Source organism: Procambarus clarkii, unplaced genomic scaffold (assembly GCF_040958095.1).
Source record: "Procambarus clarkii isolate CNS0578487 unplaced genomic scaffold, FALCON_Pclarkii_2.0 HiC_scaffold_118, whole genome shotgun sequence".
In the NCBI taxonomy this organism is placed as follows: domain Eukaryota; kingdom Metazoa; phylum Arthropoda; class Malacostraca; order Decapoda; family Cambaridae; genus Procambarus; species Procambarus clarkii.
The window spans coordinates 606753-626339 of NW_027189151.1; positions in this window are offsets into that span (position 1 = coordinate 606753).

Genomic DNA, 19587 nt, shown 5'->3' on the forward strand with positions numbered 1-19587 from the left:
GAAACAAAATGCAAGAAAACTTGCTTAAAATGCAATATTATGCGACATTCTGAGATTTGAAGGCCAAATCACATATCGTGATACTACATGAAATAGTATCGAAATATTGGTAAAAATGAATATATTTACGTAATATAAAACTACATGAAAAACGTGAAAAAAGTCACTATTTTACCATATTTGAGGATTTTAACTTCAAATCATAGAGCGAGGTTTCGTATTATTTAGATCCAAGAAAAGACATGACATGTCTTTTCATATGATGTTGAAGACATATGATGTTGTTTCCAATACAAATGATAAAACCAATGTGTTTTCATTAGAATTAACTAAAATGTTCCTGATTTTCCGTTTATATTACCGATGGAAGATGTACACGTAAAACCGTTCTAATCCGGCTGAAACGTCGATATATGCAATAAAAACTCAACTTCTCACCTTTTCAATATCCTACACAGTATTTTAACGAGAAATAAATGGTTGATTGAAAATGAAGTATTTAAGGTTAATTTCTAATCAATTATGTGTTTGCATCATTTTTATCGAATATTTAATGAATTAATAACAATAAACTGAAATTCACAAAAAACGTGGAAAAATGGCAAAATATTGCTTAATTCGGTGATATTTTGTATAAATCCCATAAAGGAAAAGGGGAAGATAAACGTCAAAATATTGCTAAATTCGATGATTTTTCGTACGAAACTAAATGCAAGAAAACTTGCTTAAAATGCAATATTACGCGACATTCTGAGATTTGAAGGCCAAAACACATATCGTGATACTACATAAAATAGTATCGAAATATTGGTAAAAATGAATATATTTACGTAATATCAAACTACATGATTAACGTGAAAAACTCACTATTTTACCATATTTGAGGATTTTTTACTTCAAATCATAGAGCGAGGTTTCGTATTATTTAGATCCAAGAAAAGACATATGACAATGTTGTTTCCAATACAAATGATAAAAATCAATGTGTTTTAATTAGAATTAACTAAAATGTTCCTGATTTTCCGTTTATATTACCGATGGAAGATGTACACGAAAACCGCTCTATTCCGGCTGAAACGTCGAAATATGCAATAAAAACAGAACTTCTCCCCTTTTCAATATCTTACTCAGTATTTTAACGAGAAAAAAAAAAGTTGATTGAAAATGAAGTATTTAAGGTTATTATCAAATCAATTATGTGTTTGCATCATTTTTATCGTTTATATAATGAATTAATACCCATAAACTGAAAATCCACAAAAACGTGGAAAACGGCAAAATATTGCCTAATTCGATGATATTTTGTTTAATTCTCATAGAGTAAAAGTAAACGTCAAAATATTGCTAAATTCGATGATTTTTCGTACGAAACAAAATGCAAGAAAACTTGCTTAAAATGCAATATTATGGGACATTCTGAGATTTGAAGGCCAAATCAGATATCGTGATACAACCTGAAATAGTATCGAAATATTGGTAAAAATGAATATATTTTCGTAATATCAAACTACATGATTAACGTTAAAAAGTCACTATTTTACCATATTTGAGGATTTTAACTTCAAATCATAGAGCGAGGATTCGTATTATTTAGATCCAAGAAATGACATATGACAATGTTGTTTCCAATACAAATGATAAAAATCAATGTGTTTTCATAAGAATTAACTAAAATGTTCCTGATTTTCCGTTTATATTACCGATGGAAGATGTACACGAAAACCGCTCTATTCCGGCTGAAACGTCGATATATGCAATAAAAACAGAACTTCTCCCCTTTCAAAGTCTTACTCAGTATTTTAACGAGAAACAAATAGATGATTGAAAATGAAGTATTTAAGGTTATTATCTAATCAATTATGTGTTTGCATCATTTTTATCGTATATATAATGAATTAATACCCATAGACTGAAAATTCACAAAACCGTGGAAAAACGGCAAAATATTGCCTAATTCGATGATATTTTGTTTAAATCACATAAGGGAAAGGGGATGATAAACGTCAAAATATTGCTAAATTCGATGATTTTTCGTACGAAACAAAATGCAAGAAAACTTGCTTAAAATGCAATATTATGCGACATTCTGAGATTTGAAGGCCAAATCACATATCGTGATACTACATGAAATAGTATCGAAATATTGGTAAAAATGAATATATTTACGTAATATAAAACTACATGAAAAACGTGAAAAAAGTCACTATTTTACCATATTTGAGGATTTTAACTTCAAATCATAGTGCGAGGTTTCGTATTATTTAGATCCAAGAAAAGACATGACATGTCTTTTCATATGATGTTGAAGACATATGATGTTGTTTCCAATACAAATGATAAAACCAATGTGTTTTCATTAGAATTAACTAAAATGTTCCTGATTTTCCGTTTATATTACCGATGGAAGATGTACACGTAAAACCGTTCTAATCCGGCTGAAACGTCGATATATGCAATAAAAACTCAACTTCTCACCTTTTCAATATCCTACACAGTATTTTAACGAGAAATAAATGGTTGATTGAAAATGAAGTATTTAAGGTTAATTTCTAATCAATTATGTGTTTGCATCATTTTTATCGAATATTTAATGAATTAATAACAATAAACTGAAATTCACAAAAAACGTGGAAAAATGGCAAAATATTGCTTAATTCGGTGATATTTTGTTTAAATCCCATAAAGGAAAAGGGGAAGATAAACGTCAAAATATTGCTAAATTCGATGATTTTTCGTACGAAACTAAATGCAAGAAAACTTGCTTAAAATGCAATATTACGCGACATTCTGAGATTTGAAGGCCAAAACACATATCGTGATACTACATAAAATAGTATCGAAATATTGGTAAAAATGAATATATTTACGTAATATCAAACTACATGATTAACGTGAAAAACTCACTATTTTACCATATTTGAGGATTTTTTACTTCAAATCATAGAGCGAGGTTTCGTATTATTTAGATCCAAGAAAAGACATATGACAATGTTGTTTCCAATACAAATGATAAAAATCAATGTGTTTTAATTAGAATTAACTAAAATGTTCCTGATTTTCCGTTTATATTACCGATGGAAGATGTACACGAAAACCGCTCTATTCCGGCTGAAACGTCGAAATATGCAATAAAAACAGAACTTCTCCCCTTTTCAATATCTTACTCAGTATTTTAACGAGAAAAAAAAAAGTTGATTGAAAATGAAGTATTTAAGGTTATTATCAAATCAATTATGTGTTTGCATCATTTTTATCGTATATATAATGAATTAATACCCATAAACTGAAAATCCACAAAAACGTGGAAAACGGCAAAATATTGCCTAATTCGATGATATTTTGTTTAATTCTCATAGAGTAAAAGTAAACGTCAAAATATTGCTAAATTCGATGATTTTTCGTACGAAACAAAATGCAAGAAAACTTGCTTAAAATGCAATATTATGGGACATTCTGAGATTTGAAGGCCAAATCACATCGTGATACAACATTAAATAGTATCGAAATATTGGTAAAAATGAATATATTTTCGTAATATCAAACTACATGATTAACGTTAAAAAGTCACTATTTTACCATATTTGAGGATTTTACCTTCAAATCATAGAGCGAGGTTTCGTATTATTTAGATCCAAGAAAAGACATATGACATATGTCTTTTCGTATGATGTTGAAGACATATGATGTTGTTTCCAATACAAATGACAAAACCAATGTGTTTTCAATAGAATTAACTAAAATGTTCCTGATTTTCCATTTATATTACCGATGGAAGATGTACACGTAAAACCGTTCTAATCCGGCTGAAACGTCGATATATGCAATAAAAACCGAACTTCTCACCTTTTCAACATCCTACCCAGTATTTTAACGAGAAACAAATGGTTGATTGAAAATGAAGTATTTAAGGTTAATTTCTAATCAATTATGTGTTTGCATCATTTTTATCGAATATATAATGAATTAATAACAATAAACTGAAAATTCACAAAAACGTGGAAAACGGCAAAATATTGCCTAATTCGATGATATTTTGTTTAAATCACATAGAGGAAAAGGGGGATGATAAACGTCAAAATATTACATTCGATGATTTTTCGTACGAAACGAAATGCAAGAAAACTTGCTTAAAATGCAATATTATGCGACATTCTGAGATTTGAAGGCCAAATCACATATCGTGATACTACATGAAATAGTATCGAAATATTGGTAAAAATGAATATATTTACGTAATATAAAACTACATGAAAAACGCGGAAAAAGTCACTATTTTACCATATTTGAGGATTTTAACTTCAAATCATAGAGCGAGGTTTCGTATTATTTAGATCCAAGAAAAGACATGACATATGTCTTTTCATATGATGTTGAAGACATATGATGTTGTTTCCAATACAAATGATAAAACCAATGTGTTTTCATTAGAATTAAATAAAATGTTCCTGATTTTCCGTTTATATTACCGATGGAAGATGTACACGTTAAACCGTTCTAATCCGGCTGAAACGTCGTTATATGCAATAAAAACTCAACTTCTCACCTTTTCAATATCCTACACAGTATTTGAACGAGAAACAAATGGTTGATTGAAAATGAAGTATTTAAGGTTAATTTCTAATCAATTATGTGTTTGCATCATTTTTATCGAATATTTAATAAAATTAATAACAATAAACTGAAAATTCACAAAAAACGTGGAAAAATGGCAAAATATTGCCTAATTCGGTGATATTTTGTTTAAATCACAAAAAGGAAAGGGGGAAGATAAACGTCAAAATATTGCTAAATTCGATGATTTTTCGTACGAAACAAAATGCAAGAAAACTTGCTTAAAATGCAATATTACGCGACATTCCAAGATTTGAAGGCCAAATCACATATCGTGATACAACATGAAATATTATCGAAATATTGGTAAAAATGAATATATTTACGTAATATCAAACTACATGATTAACGTGAAAAAGTCACTATTTTAACATATTTGAGGATTTTAACTTCAAATCATAGAGCGAGGTTTCGTATTATTTAGATCCAAGAATAGACATATGACAATGTTGTTTCCAATACAAATGATAAAAATCAATGTGTTTTCATAAGAATTAACTAAAATGTTCCTGATTTTCCGTTTATATTACCGATGGAAGATGTACACGAAAACCGCTCTATTCCGGCTGAAACGTCGATATATGCAATAAAAACAGAACTTCTCCCCTTTTCAAAGTCTTACAGTATTTTAACGAGAAACAAATAGATGATTGAAAATGAAGTATTTAAGGTTATTATCTAATCAATTATGTGTTTGCATCATTTTTATCGTATATATAATGAATTAATACCCATAGACTGAAAATTCACAAAAACGTGGAAAAACGGCAAAATATTGCCTAATTCGATGATATTTTGTTTAAATCACATAGAGGAAAAGGGGATGATAAACGTCAAAATATTGCTAAATTCGATGATTTTTCGTACGAAACAAAATGCAAGAAAACTTGCTAAAAATGCAATATTATGCGACATTCTGAGATTTGAAGGCCAAATCAGATATCGTGATACAACCTGAAATAGTATCGAAATATTGGTAAAAATGAATATATTTTCGTAATATCAAACTACATAATTAACGTTAAAAAGTCACTATTTTACCATATTTGAGGATTTTAACTTCAAATCATAGAGCGAGGATTCGTATTATTTAGATCCAAGAAATGACATATGACAATGTTGTTTCCAATACAAATGATAAAAATCAATGTGTTTTCATAAGAATTAACTAAAATGTTCCTGATTTTCCGTTTATATTTCCGATGGAAGATGTACACGAAAACCGCTCTATTCCGGCTGAAACGTCGATATATGCAATAAAAACAGAACTTCTCCCCTTTTCAATATCTTACTCAGTATTTTAACGAGAAAAAAAAAAAGTTGATTGAAAATGAAGTATTTAAGGTTATTATCAAATCAATTATGTGTTTGCATCATTTTTATCGTATATATAATGAATTAATACCCATAAACTGAAAATTCACAAAAACGTGGAAAACGGCAAAATATTGCCTAATTCGATGATATTTTGTTTAAATCTCATAGAGTAAAAGTAAACGTCAAAATATTGCTAAATTCGATGATTTTTCGTACGAAACAAAATGCAAGAAAACTTGCTTAAAATGCAATATTATGGGACATTCTGAGATTTGAAGGCCAAATCACATCGTGATACAACATGAAATAGTATCGAAATATTGGTAAAAATGAATATATTTTCGTAATATCAAACTACATGATTAACGTTAAAAAGTCACTATTTTACCATATTTGAGGATTTTACCTTCAAATCATAGAGCGAGGTTTCGTATTATTTAGATCCAAGAAAAGACATATGACATATGTCTTTTCGTATGATGTTGAAGACATATGATGTTGTTTCCAATACAAATGACAAAACCAATGTGTTTTCAATAGAATTAACTAAAATGTTCCTGATTTTCCGTTTATATTACCGATGGAAGATGTACACGTAAAACCGTTCTAATCCGGCTGAAACGTCGATATATGCAATAAAAACTCAACTTCTCACCTTTTCAATATCCTACACAGTATTTTAACGAGAAATAAATGGTTGATTGAAAATGAAGTATTTAAGGTTAATTTCTAATCAATTATGTGTTTGCATCATTTTTATCGAATATTTAATGAATTAATAACAATAAACTGAAATTCACAAAAAACGTGGAAAAATGGCAAAATATTGCTTAATTCGGTGATATTTTGTTTAAATCCCATAAAGGAAAAGGGGAAGATAAACGTCAAAATATTGCTAAATTCGATGATTTTTCGTACGAAACAAAATGCAAGAAAACTTGCTTTAAATGCAATATTACGCGACATTCTGAGATTTGAAGGCCAAAACACATATCGTGATACTACATAAAATAGTATCGAAATATTGGTAAAAATGAATATATTTACGTAATATCAAACTACATGATTAACGTGAAAAACTCACTATTTTACCATATTTGAGGATTTTTTACTTCAAATCATAGAGCGAGGTTTCGTATTATTTAGATCCAAGAAAAGACATATGACAATGTTGTTTCCAATACAAATGATAAAAATCAAGATGTTTTAATTAGAATTAACTAAAATGTTCCTGATTTTCCGTTTATATTACCGATGGAAGATGTACACGAAAACCGCTCTATTCCGGCTGAAACGTCGAAATATGCAATCAAAACAGAACTTCTCCCCTTTTCAATATCTTACTCAGTATTTTAACGAGAAAAAAAAAATTGATTGAAAATGAAGTATTTAAGGTTATTATCAAATCAATTATGTGTTTGCATCATTTTTATCGTATATATAATGAATTAATACCCCCAAACTGAAAATTCACAAAAACGTGGAAAACGGCAAAATATTGCCTAATTCGATGATATTTTGTTTAAATCTCATAGAGTAAAAGTAAACGTCAAAATATTGCTAAATTCGATGATTTTTCGTACGAAACAAAATGCAAGAAAACTTGCTTAAAATGCAATATTATGGGACATTCTGAGATTTGAAGGCCAAATCACATCGTGATACATCATGAAATAGTATCGAAATATTGGTAAAAATGAATATATTTTCGTAATATCAAACTACATGATTAACGTTAAAAAGTCACTATTTTACCATATTTGAGGATTTTACCTTCAAATCATAGAGCGAGGTTTCGTATTATTTAGATCCAAGAAAAGACATATGACATATGTCTTTTCGTATGATGTTGAAGACATATGATGTTGTTTCCAATACAAATGACAAAACCAATGTGTTTTCAATAGAATTAACTAAAATGTTCCTGATTTTCCGTTTATATTACCGATGGAAGATGTACACGTAAAACCGTTCTAATCCGGCTGAAACGTCGATATATGCAATAAAAACCGAACTTCTCACCTTTTCAACATCCTACCCAGTATTTTAACGAGAAACAAATGGTTGATTGAAAATGAAGTATTTAAGGTTAAGTTCTAATCAATTATGTGTTTGCATCATTTTTATCGAATATATAATGAATTAATAACAATAAACTGAAAATTCACAAAAACGTGGAAAACGGCAAAATATTGCCTAATTCGATGATATTTTGTTTAAATCACATAGAGGAAAAGGGGGATGACAAACGTCAAAATATTACATTCGACGATTTTTCGTACGAAACAAAATGCAAGAAAACTTGCTTAAAATGCAATATTATGCGACATTCTGAGATTTGAAGGCCAAATCACATATCGTGATACTACATGAAATAGTATCGAAATGTTGGTAAAAATGAATATATTTACGTAATATAAAACTACATGAAAAACGCGGAAAAAGTCACTATTTTACCATATTTGAGGATTTTAACTTCAAATCATAGAGCGAGGTTTCGTATTATTTAGATCCAAGAAAAGACATGACATATGTCTTTTCATATGATGTTGAAGACATATGATGTTGTTTCCAATACAAATGATAAAACCAATGTGTTTTCATTAGAATTAAATAAAATGTTCCTGATTTTCCGTTTATATTACCGATGGAAGATGTACACGTAAAACCGTTCTAATCCGGCTGAAACGTCGTTATATGCAATAAAAACTCAACTTCTCACCTTTTCAATATCCTACACAGTATTTGAACGAGAAACAAATGGTTGATTGAAAATGAAGTATTTAAGGTTAATTTTTAATCAATTATGTGTTTGCATCATTTTTATCGAATATTTAATAAAATTAATAACAATAAACTGAAAATTCACAAAAAACGTGGAAAAATGGCAAAATATTGCCTAATTCGGTGATATTTTTTTAAATCACAAAAAGGAAAGGGGGAAGATAAACGTCAAAATATTGCTAAATTCGATGATTTTTCGTACGAAACAAAATGCAAGAAAACTTGCTTAAAATGCAATATTACGCGACATTCCAAGATTTGAAGGCCAAATCACATATCGTGATACAACATGAAATATTATCGAAATATTGGTAAAAATGAATATATTTACGTAATATCAAACTACATGATTAACGTGAAAAAGTCACTATTTTAACATATTTGAGGATTTTAACTTCAAATCATAGAGCGAGGTTTCGTATTATTTAGATCCAAGAATAGACATATGACAATGTTGTTTCCAATACAAATGATAAAAATCAATGTGTTTTCATAAGAATTAACTAAAATGTTCCTGATTTTCCGTTTATATTACTGATAGAAGATGTACACGAAAACCGCTCTAATCCGGCTGAAACGTCGATATATGCAATAAAAACTGAACTTCTACCCTTTTCAATATCTTACTCAGTATTTTAACGAGAAACAAATAGATGATTGAAAATGAAGTATTTAAGGTTATTATCTAATCAATTATGTGTTTGCATAATTTTTATCGTATATATATTGAATTAATACCCATAGACTGAAAATTCACAAAAACGTGGAAAAACGGAAAAATATTGCCTAATTCGATGATATTTTGTTTAAATCACATAAAGGAAAAGGGGATGATAAACGTCAAAATATTGCTAAATTCGATGATTTTTCGTACGAAACAAAATGCAAGAAAACTTGCTTAAAATGCAATATTATGCGAAATTCTGAGATTTGAAAGCTAAATCACATATCGTGATACTACATGAAATAGTATCGAAATATGGGTAAAAATGAATATATTTACATAATATCAAACTACATGAAAAACGTGAAAAAGTCACTATTTTACCATATTTGAGGATTTTAACTTCAAATCATAGAGCGAGGTTTCGTATTATTTAGATCCAAGAAAAGACATATGACATATGTCTTTTCATATGATGTTGAAGACATATGATGTCGTTTCCAATACAAATGATAAAATCAATGTGTTTTCATTAGAATTAACTAAAATATTCCTGATTTTCCGTTTATATTACCGATGGAAGATGTACACGTAAAACCGTTCTAATCCGGCTGAAACGTCGATATATGCAATAAAAACTGAACTTCTCACCTTTTCAATATCCTACACAGTATTTTAACGAGAAACAAATGGTTGATTGAAAATGAAGTATTTAAGGTTAATTTCTAATCAATTATGTGTTTGCATCATTTTTATCGTATATTTAATGAATTAATAACAATAAACTGAAAATTCACAAAAACGTGGAAAACGGCAAAATATTGCCTAATTCGATGATATTTTGTTTAAATCACATAGAGGAAAAGGGGGATGATAAACGTCAAAATATTGCATTCGATGATTTTGCGTACGAAACAAAATGCAAGAAAACTTGCTTAAAATGCAATATTATGCGACATTCTGAGATTTGAAGGCCAAATCACATATCGTGATACTACATGAAATAGTATCGAAATATTAGTAAAAATGAATATATTTACGTAATATAAAACTACATGAAAAACGTGAAAAAAGTCACTATTTTACCATATTTGAGGATTTTAACTTCAAATCATAGAGCGAGGTTTCGTATTATTTAGATCCAAGAAAAGACATGACATGTCTTTTCATATGATGTTGAAGACATATGATGTTGTTTCCAATACAAATGATAAAACCAATGTGTTTTCATTAGAATTAACTAAAATGTTCCTGATTTTCCGTTTATATTACCGATGGAAGATGTACACGTAAAACCGTTCTAATCCGGCTGAAACGTCGATATATGCAATAAAAACTCAACTTCTCATCTTTTCAACATCCTACACAGTATTTTAACGAGAAATAAATGGTTGATTGAAAATGAAGTACTTAAGGTTAATTTCTAATCAATTATGTGTTTGCATCATTTTTATCGAATATTTAATGAATTAATAACAATAAACTGAAATTCACAAAAAACGTGGAAAAATGGCAAAATATTGCTTAATTCGGTGATATTTTGTTTAAATCCCATAAAGGAAAAGGGGAAGATAAACGTCAAAATATTGCTAAATTCGATGATTTTTCGTACGAAACAAAATGCAAGAAAACTTGCTTAAAATGCAATATTGCGCCACATTCTGAGATTTGAAGGCCAAAACACATATCGTGATACGACATAAAATAGTATCGAAATATTGGTAAAAATGAATATATTTACGTAATATCAAACTACATGATTAACGTGAAAAAGTCAGTATTTTACCATATTTGAGGATTTTTTACTTCAAATCATAGAGCGAGGTTTCGTATTATTTAGATCCAAGAAAAGACATATGACAATGTTGTTTCCAATACAAATGATAAAAATCAATGTGTTTTAATTAGAATTAACTAAAATGTTCCTGATTTTCCGTTTATATTACCGATGGAAGATGTACACGAAAACCGCTCTATTCCGGCTGAAACGTCGATATATGCAATAAAAACTGAACTTCTCACCTTTTCAATATCCTACACAGTATTTTAACGAGAAACAAATGGTTGATTGAAAATGAAGTATTTAAGGTTATTATCTAATCAATTATGTGTTTGCATCATTTTTATCGTATATATAATGAATTAATACCCATAGACTGAAAATTCACAAAAACGTGGGAAACCTGCAAAATATTGCCTAATTCGATGATATTTTGTTTAAATCACATAAAGGAAAAGGGGATGATAAACGTCAAAATATTGCTAAATTCGATGATTTTTCGTACGAAACAAAATGCAAGAAAACTTGCTTAAAATGCAATATTATGCGAAATTCTGAGATTTGAAAGCTAAATCACATATCGTGATACTACATGAAATAGTATCGAAATATGGGTAAAAATGAATATATTTACGTAATATCAAACTACATGAAAAACGTGAAAAAATAACTATTTTACCATATTTGAGGATTTTAACTTCAAATCATTGAGCGAGGTTTCGTATTATTTAGATCCAAGAAAAGACATATGACATATGTCTTTTCATATGATGTTGAAGACATATGATGTTGTTTCCAATACAAATGATAAAACCAATGTGTTTTCATTAGAATTAACTAAAATATTCCTGATTTTCCGTTTATATTACCGATGGAAGATGTACACGTAAAACCGTTCTAATCCGGCTGAAACGTCGATATATGCAATAAAAACTGAACTTCTCACCTTTTCAATATCCTACACAGTATTTTAACGAGAAACAAATGGTTGATTGAAAATGAAGTATTTAAGGTTAATTTCTAATCAATTATGTGTTTGCATCATTTTTATCGTATATTTAATGAATTAATAACAATAAACTGAAAATTCACAAAAACGTGAAAAACGGCAAAACATTGCCTAATTCGATGATATTTTGTTTAAATCACATAGAGGAAAAGGGGGATGATAAACGTCAAAATATTACATTCGATGATTTTTCGTACGAAACAAAATGCAAGAAAACTTGCTTAAAATGCAATATTATGCGACATTCTGAGATTTGAAGGCCAAATCACGTATCGTGATACTACATGAAATAGTATCGAAATATTGGTAAAAATGAATATATTTACGTAATATAAAACTACATGAAAAACGTGAAAAAAGTCACTATTTTAAAAAGTCACTATTTGAGGATTTTAACTTCAAATCATAGAGCGAGGTTTCGTATTATTTAGATCCAAGAAATGACATATGACAATGTTGTTTCTAATCCAAATGATAAAAATCAATGTGTTTTGATTAGAATTAACTAAAATGTTCCTGATTTTCCGTTTATATTACCGATGGAAGATGTACACGAAAACCGCTCTAATCCGGCTGAATGAATTAATACCCATAATGAATTAATATAACGAATTAATACCCATAAACTGAAAATTCACAAAAACGTGGAAAACGGCAAAATATTGCCTAATTCGATGATATTTTGTTTAAATCACATAGAGTAAAAGGGGGATGATAAACGTCAAAATATTGCTAAATTCGATGATTTTTCGTACGAAACAAAATACAAGAAAACTTGCTTAAAATGCAATATTATGCGACATTCTGAGATTTGAAGGCCAAATCAGATATCGTGATACAACCTGAAATAGTATAGAAATATTGGTATAAATGAATATATTTTCGTAATATCAACTACATGATTAACGTTAAAAAGTCTCTATTTTACCAGATTTGAAGATTTTAACTTCAAATCATAGAGCGAGGTTTCGTATTATTTAGATCCAAGAAATGACATATGACAATGTTGTTTCTAATACAAATGATAAAAATCAATGTGTTTTGATTAGAATTAACTAAAATGTTCCTGATTTTCCGTTTATATTACCGATGGAAGATGTACACGAAAACCGCTCTAATCCGCTGAAACGTCGATATATGCAATAAAAACTGAACTTCTCCCCTTTTCAATATCTTACTCAGTATTTTAACGAGAAACAAATAGATGATTGAAAATGAAGTATTTAAGGTTATTATCTAATCAATTATGTGTTTGCATCATTTTTATCGTATATATAATGAATTAATACCCATAGACTGAAAATTCACAAAAACGTGGAAAAACGGCAAAATATTGCCTAATTCGATGATATTTTGTTTAAATCACATAAAGGAAAAGGGGATGATAAACGTCAAAATATTGCTAAATTCGATGATTTTTCGTACGAAACAAAATGCAAGAAAACTTGCTTAAAATGCAATATTATGCGAAATTCTGAGATTTGAAAGCTAAATTACATATCGTGATACTACATGAAATAGTATCGAAATATGGGTAAAAATGAATATATTTACGTAATATCAAACTACATGAAAAACGTGAAAAAGTCACTATTTTACCATATTTGAGGATTTTAACTTCAAATCATAGAGCGAGGTTTCGTATTATTTAGATCCAAGAAAAGACATATGACATATGTCTTTTCATATGATGTTGAAGACATATGATGTTGTTTCCAATACAAATGATAAAACCAATGTGTTTTCATTAGAATTAACTAAAATTCTAACTAGAATTAGAATTAACTAAAATATTCCTGATTTTCCGTTTATATTACCGATGGAAGATGTACACGTAAAACCGTTCTAATCCGGTTGAAACGTCGATATATGCAATAAAAACTGAACTTCTCACCTTTTCAATATCCTACACAGTATTTTAACGAGAAACAAATGGTTGATTGAAAATAAAGTATTTAAGGTTAATTTCTAATCAATTATGTGTTTGCATCATTTTTATCGTATATTTAATGAATTAATAACAATAAACTGAAAATTCACAAAAACGTGGAAAACGGCAAAATATTGCCTAATTCGATGATATTTTGTTTAAATCACATAGAGGAAAAGGGGGATGATAAACGTCAAAATATTAAATTCGATGATTTTTCGTACGAAACAAAATGGAAGAAAACTTGCTTAAAATGCAATATTATGCGACATTCTGAGATTTGAAGGCCAAATCAGATATAGTGATACAACATTAAATAATATCGAAATATTGGTAAAAATGAATATATTTTCGTAATATCAAACTACATGATTAACGTTAAAAAGTCACTATTTTACCATATTTGAGAATTTTAACTTCAAATCATAGAGCGAGGTTTCGTATTATTTAGATCCAAGAAAAGACATATGACATATGTCTTTTCATATGATGTTGAAGACATACGATGTTGTTTCCAATACAAATGGTAAAACCAATGTGTTTTCATTAGAATTAACTAAAATGTTCCTGATTTTCCGTTTATATTACCGATGGAAGATGTACACGTAAAACCGTTCTAATCCGGCTGAAACGTCGATATATGCAATAAAAACTCAACTTCTCACCTTTTCAATATCCTACACAGTATTTGAACGAGAAACAAATGGTTGATTGAAAATGAAGTATTTAAGGTTAATTTCTAATCAATTATGTGTTTGCATCATTTCTATCGAATATTTAATGAATTAATAACAATAAACTGAAAATTCACAAAAAACGTGGAAAAATGGCAAAATATTGCTTAATTCGGTGATATTTTGTTTAAATCCCATAAAGGAAAAGGGGAAGATAAACGTCAAAATATTGCTAAATTCGATGATTTTTCGTACGAAACAAAATGCAAGAAAACTTGCTTAAAATGCAATATTACGCGACATTCTGAGATTTGAAGGCCAAATCACATATCGTGATACTACATGAAATAGTATCGAAATATTGGTAAAAATGAATATATTTACGTAATATCAAACTACATGATTAACGTGAAAAAGTCACTATTTTAACATATTTGAGGATTTTTAACTTCAAATCATAGACCGAGGTTTCGTATTATTTAGATCCAAGAAAAGACATATGACAATGTTGTTTCCAATACAAATGATAAAAATCAATGTGTTTTCATAAGAATTAACTAAAATGTTCCTGATTTTCCGTTTATATTACCGATGGAAGATGTATACGAAAACCGCTCTATTCCGGCTGAAACGTCGATATATGCAATAAAAACAGAACTTCTCCCCTTTTCAATATCTTACTCAGTATTTTAACGAGAAACAAATAGTTGTTTGAAAATGAAGTATTTAAGGTTATTATCAAATCAATTATGTGTTTGCATCATTTTTATCGTATATATAATGAATTAATACCCATAAACTGAAAATTCACAAAAACATGGAAAACGGCAAAATATTGCCTAATTCGAAGATATTTTGTTTAAATCACATAGAGGAAAAGGGGATGATAAACGTCAAAATATTGCTAAATTCGATGATTTTTCGTACGAAACAAAATGCAAGAAAACTTGCTTAAAATGCAATATTATGCGACATTCTGAGATTTGAAGGCCAAATCAGATATAGTGATACAACATTAAATAGTATCGAAATATTGGTAAAAATGAATATATTTTCGTAATATCAAACTACATGATTAACGTTAAAAAGTCACTATTTTACCATATTTGAGAATTTTAACTTCAAATCATAGAGCGAGGTTTCGTATTATTTAGATCCAAGAAAAGACATATGACATATGTCTTTTCATATGATGTTGAAGACATATGATGTTGTTTCCAATACAAATGATAAAACCAATGTGTTTTCTTTAGATTTAACTAAAATATTCCTGATTTTCCATTTATATTACCGATGGAAGATGTACACGTAAAACCGTTCTAATCCGGCTGAAATTCGATATACGCAATAAAAACTGAACTTCTCACCTTTTCAATATCCTACACAGTATTTTAACGAGAAACAAATGGTTGATTGAAAATGAAGTATTTAAGGTTATTATCTAATCAATTATGTGTTTGCATCATTTTTATCGTATATATAACGAATTAATACCCATAGACTGAAAATTCAGAAAAACGTGGGAAAACTGCAAAATATTGCCTAATTCGATGATATTTTGTTTAAATCACATAAAGGAAAAGGGGATGATAAACGTCAAAATATTGCTAAATTCGATGATTTTTCGTACGAAACAAAATGCAAGAAAACTTGCTTAAAATGCAATATTATGCGACATTATGAGATTTGAAGGCCAAATCAGATATAGTGATACAACATTAAATAGTATCGAAATATTGGTAAAAATGAATATATTTTCGTAATAACAAACTACGTGATTAACGTTAAAAAGTCACTATTTTACCATATTTGGGAATTTTAACTTCAAATCATAGAGCGAGGTTTCGTATTATTTAGATCCAAGAAAAGACATATGACGTATGTCTTTTCATATGATGTTGAAGACATATGATGTTGTTTCCAATACAAATGATAAAACCAATGTGTTTTCTTTAGATTTAACTAAAATATTCCTGATTTTCCGTTTATATTACCGATGGAAGATGTACACGTAAAACCGTTCTAATCCGGCTGAAATTCGATATATGCAATAAAAACTGAACTTCTCACCTTTTCAATATCCTACACAGTATTTTAACGAGAAACAAATGGTTGATTGAAAATGAAGTATTTAAGGTTATTATCTAATCAATTATGTGTTTGCATCATTTTTATCGTATATATAACGAATTAATACCCATAGACTGAAAATTCAGAAAAACGTGGGAAAACTGCAGAATATTGCCTAATTCGATGATATTTTGTTTAAATCACATAAAGGAAAAGGGGATGATAAACGTCAAAATATTGCTAAATTCGATGATTTTTCGTACGAAACAAAATGCAAGAAAACTTGCTTAAAATGCAATATTATGCGACATTATGAGATTTGAAGGCCAAATCAGATATAGTGATACAACATTAAATAGTATCGAAATATTGGTAAAAATGAATATATTTTCGTAATAACAAACTACATGATTAACGTTAAAAAGTCACTATTTTACCATATTTGAGAATTTTAACTTCAAATCATAGAGCGAGGTTTCGTATTATTTAGATCCAAGAAAAGACATATGACATATGTCTTTTTATATGATGTTGAAGGCATATGGTGTTGTTTCCAATACAAATGATAAAACCAATGTGTTTTCATTACATTTAACTAAAATATTCCTGATTTTCCGTTTATATTACCGATGGAAGATATACACGTAAAACCGTTCTAATCCGGCTGAAACGTCGATATATGCAATAAAAACTGAACTTCTCACCTTTTCAATATCCTAAACAGTATTTTAACGAGAAACAAATAGTTGATTGAAAATGAAGTATTTAAGGTTAATTTCTAATCAATTATGTGTTTGCATCATTTTTAACGAATATTTAATGAATTAATAACAATAAACTGAAAATTCACAAAAAACGTGGAAAAATGGCAAAATATTGCTTAATTCGATGATATTTTGTTTAAATCACATAAAGGAAAAGGGGAAGATAAACGTCAAAATATTGCTAAATTCGATGATTTTTCGTATCAAACAAAATGCAAGAAAACTTGCTTAAAATGCAATATTACGCGACATTCTGAGATTTGAAGGCCAAATCACATATCGTGATACTACATGAAATAGTATCGAAATATTGGTAAAAATGAATATATTTACGTAATATCAAACTACATGATTAACGTGAAAAAGTCACTATTTTACCATATTTGAGGATTTTAACTTTAAATCATAGAGCGACGTTTCGTATTATTTAGATCCAAGAAAAGACATATGACAATGTTGTTTCCAATACAAATGATAAAAATCAATGTGTTTTCATAATAATTAACTAAAATGTTCCTGATTTTCCGTTTGTATTACCGATGGAAGATGTGCACGAAAACCGCTCTATTCCGGCTGAAACGTCGATATATGCAATAAAAACAGAACTTCTCCCCTTTTCAATATCTTACTCAGTAATTTAACGAGAAACAAATAGTTGATTGAAAATGAAGTATTTAAGGTTATTATCTAATCAATTATGTGTTTGCATCATTTTTATCGTATATATAATGAATTAATACCAATAAACTGAAAATTCACAAAAACGTGGAAAACGGCAAAATATTGCCTAATTCGATGATATTTTGTTTAAAACACATAGAGGAAAAGGGGATGATAAACGTCAAAATATTGCTAAATTAGATGATTTTTCGTACGAAACAAAATGCAAGAAAACTTGCTTAAAATGCAATATTATGCGACATTCTGAGATTTGAAGGCCAAATCAGATATCGTGATACAACATGAAATAGTATCGAAATATTGGTAAAAATGAATATATTTTCGTAATATCAAACTACATGATTAACGTTAAAAAGTCACTATTTTACCATATTTGAGGATTTTAACTTCAAATCATAGAGCGAGGTTTCGTATTATTTAGATCCAAGAAATGACATATGACAATGTTGTTTCTAATCCAAATGATAAAAAATAATGTGTTTTGATTAGAATTAACTAAAATGTTCCTGATTTTCCGTTTATATTACCGATGGAAGATGTACACGAAAACCGCTCTAATCCGGCTGAATGAATTAATACCCATAATGAATTAATATAATGAATTAATACCCATGAACTGAAAATTCACAAAAACGTGGAAAACGGCAAAATATTGCCTAATTCGATAATATTTTGTTTAAATCACATAGAGGAAAAGGAGATGATAAACGTCAAAATATTGCTAAATTCGATGATTTTTCGTACGAAACAAAATGCAAGAAAACTTGCTTAAAATGCAATATTATGCGACATTCTGAGATTTGAAGGCCAAATCAGATATCGTGATACAACATGAAATAGTATCGAAATATTGGTAAAAATGAATATATTTTCGTAATATCAAACTACATGATTAACTTTAAAAAGTCTCTATTTTACCATATTTGAGGATTTTAACTTCAAATCATAGAGCGAGGTTTCGCATTATTTAGATCCAAGAAATGACATATGACAATGTTGTTTCTAATACGAATGATAAAAATCAATGTGTTTTGATTAGAATTAACTAAAATGTTCCTGATTTTCCGTTTATATTACCGATGGAAGATGTACACGAAAACCGCTCTAATCCGGCTGAAACGTCGATATATGCAATAAAAACTGAACTTCTCCCCTTTTCAATATCTTACTCAGTATTTTAACGAGAAACAAATAGATGATTGAAAATGAAGTATTTAAGGTTATTATCTAATCAATTATGTGTTTGCATCATTTTTATCGTATATATAATGAATTAATACCCATAGACTGAAAATTCACAAAA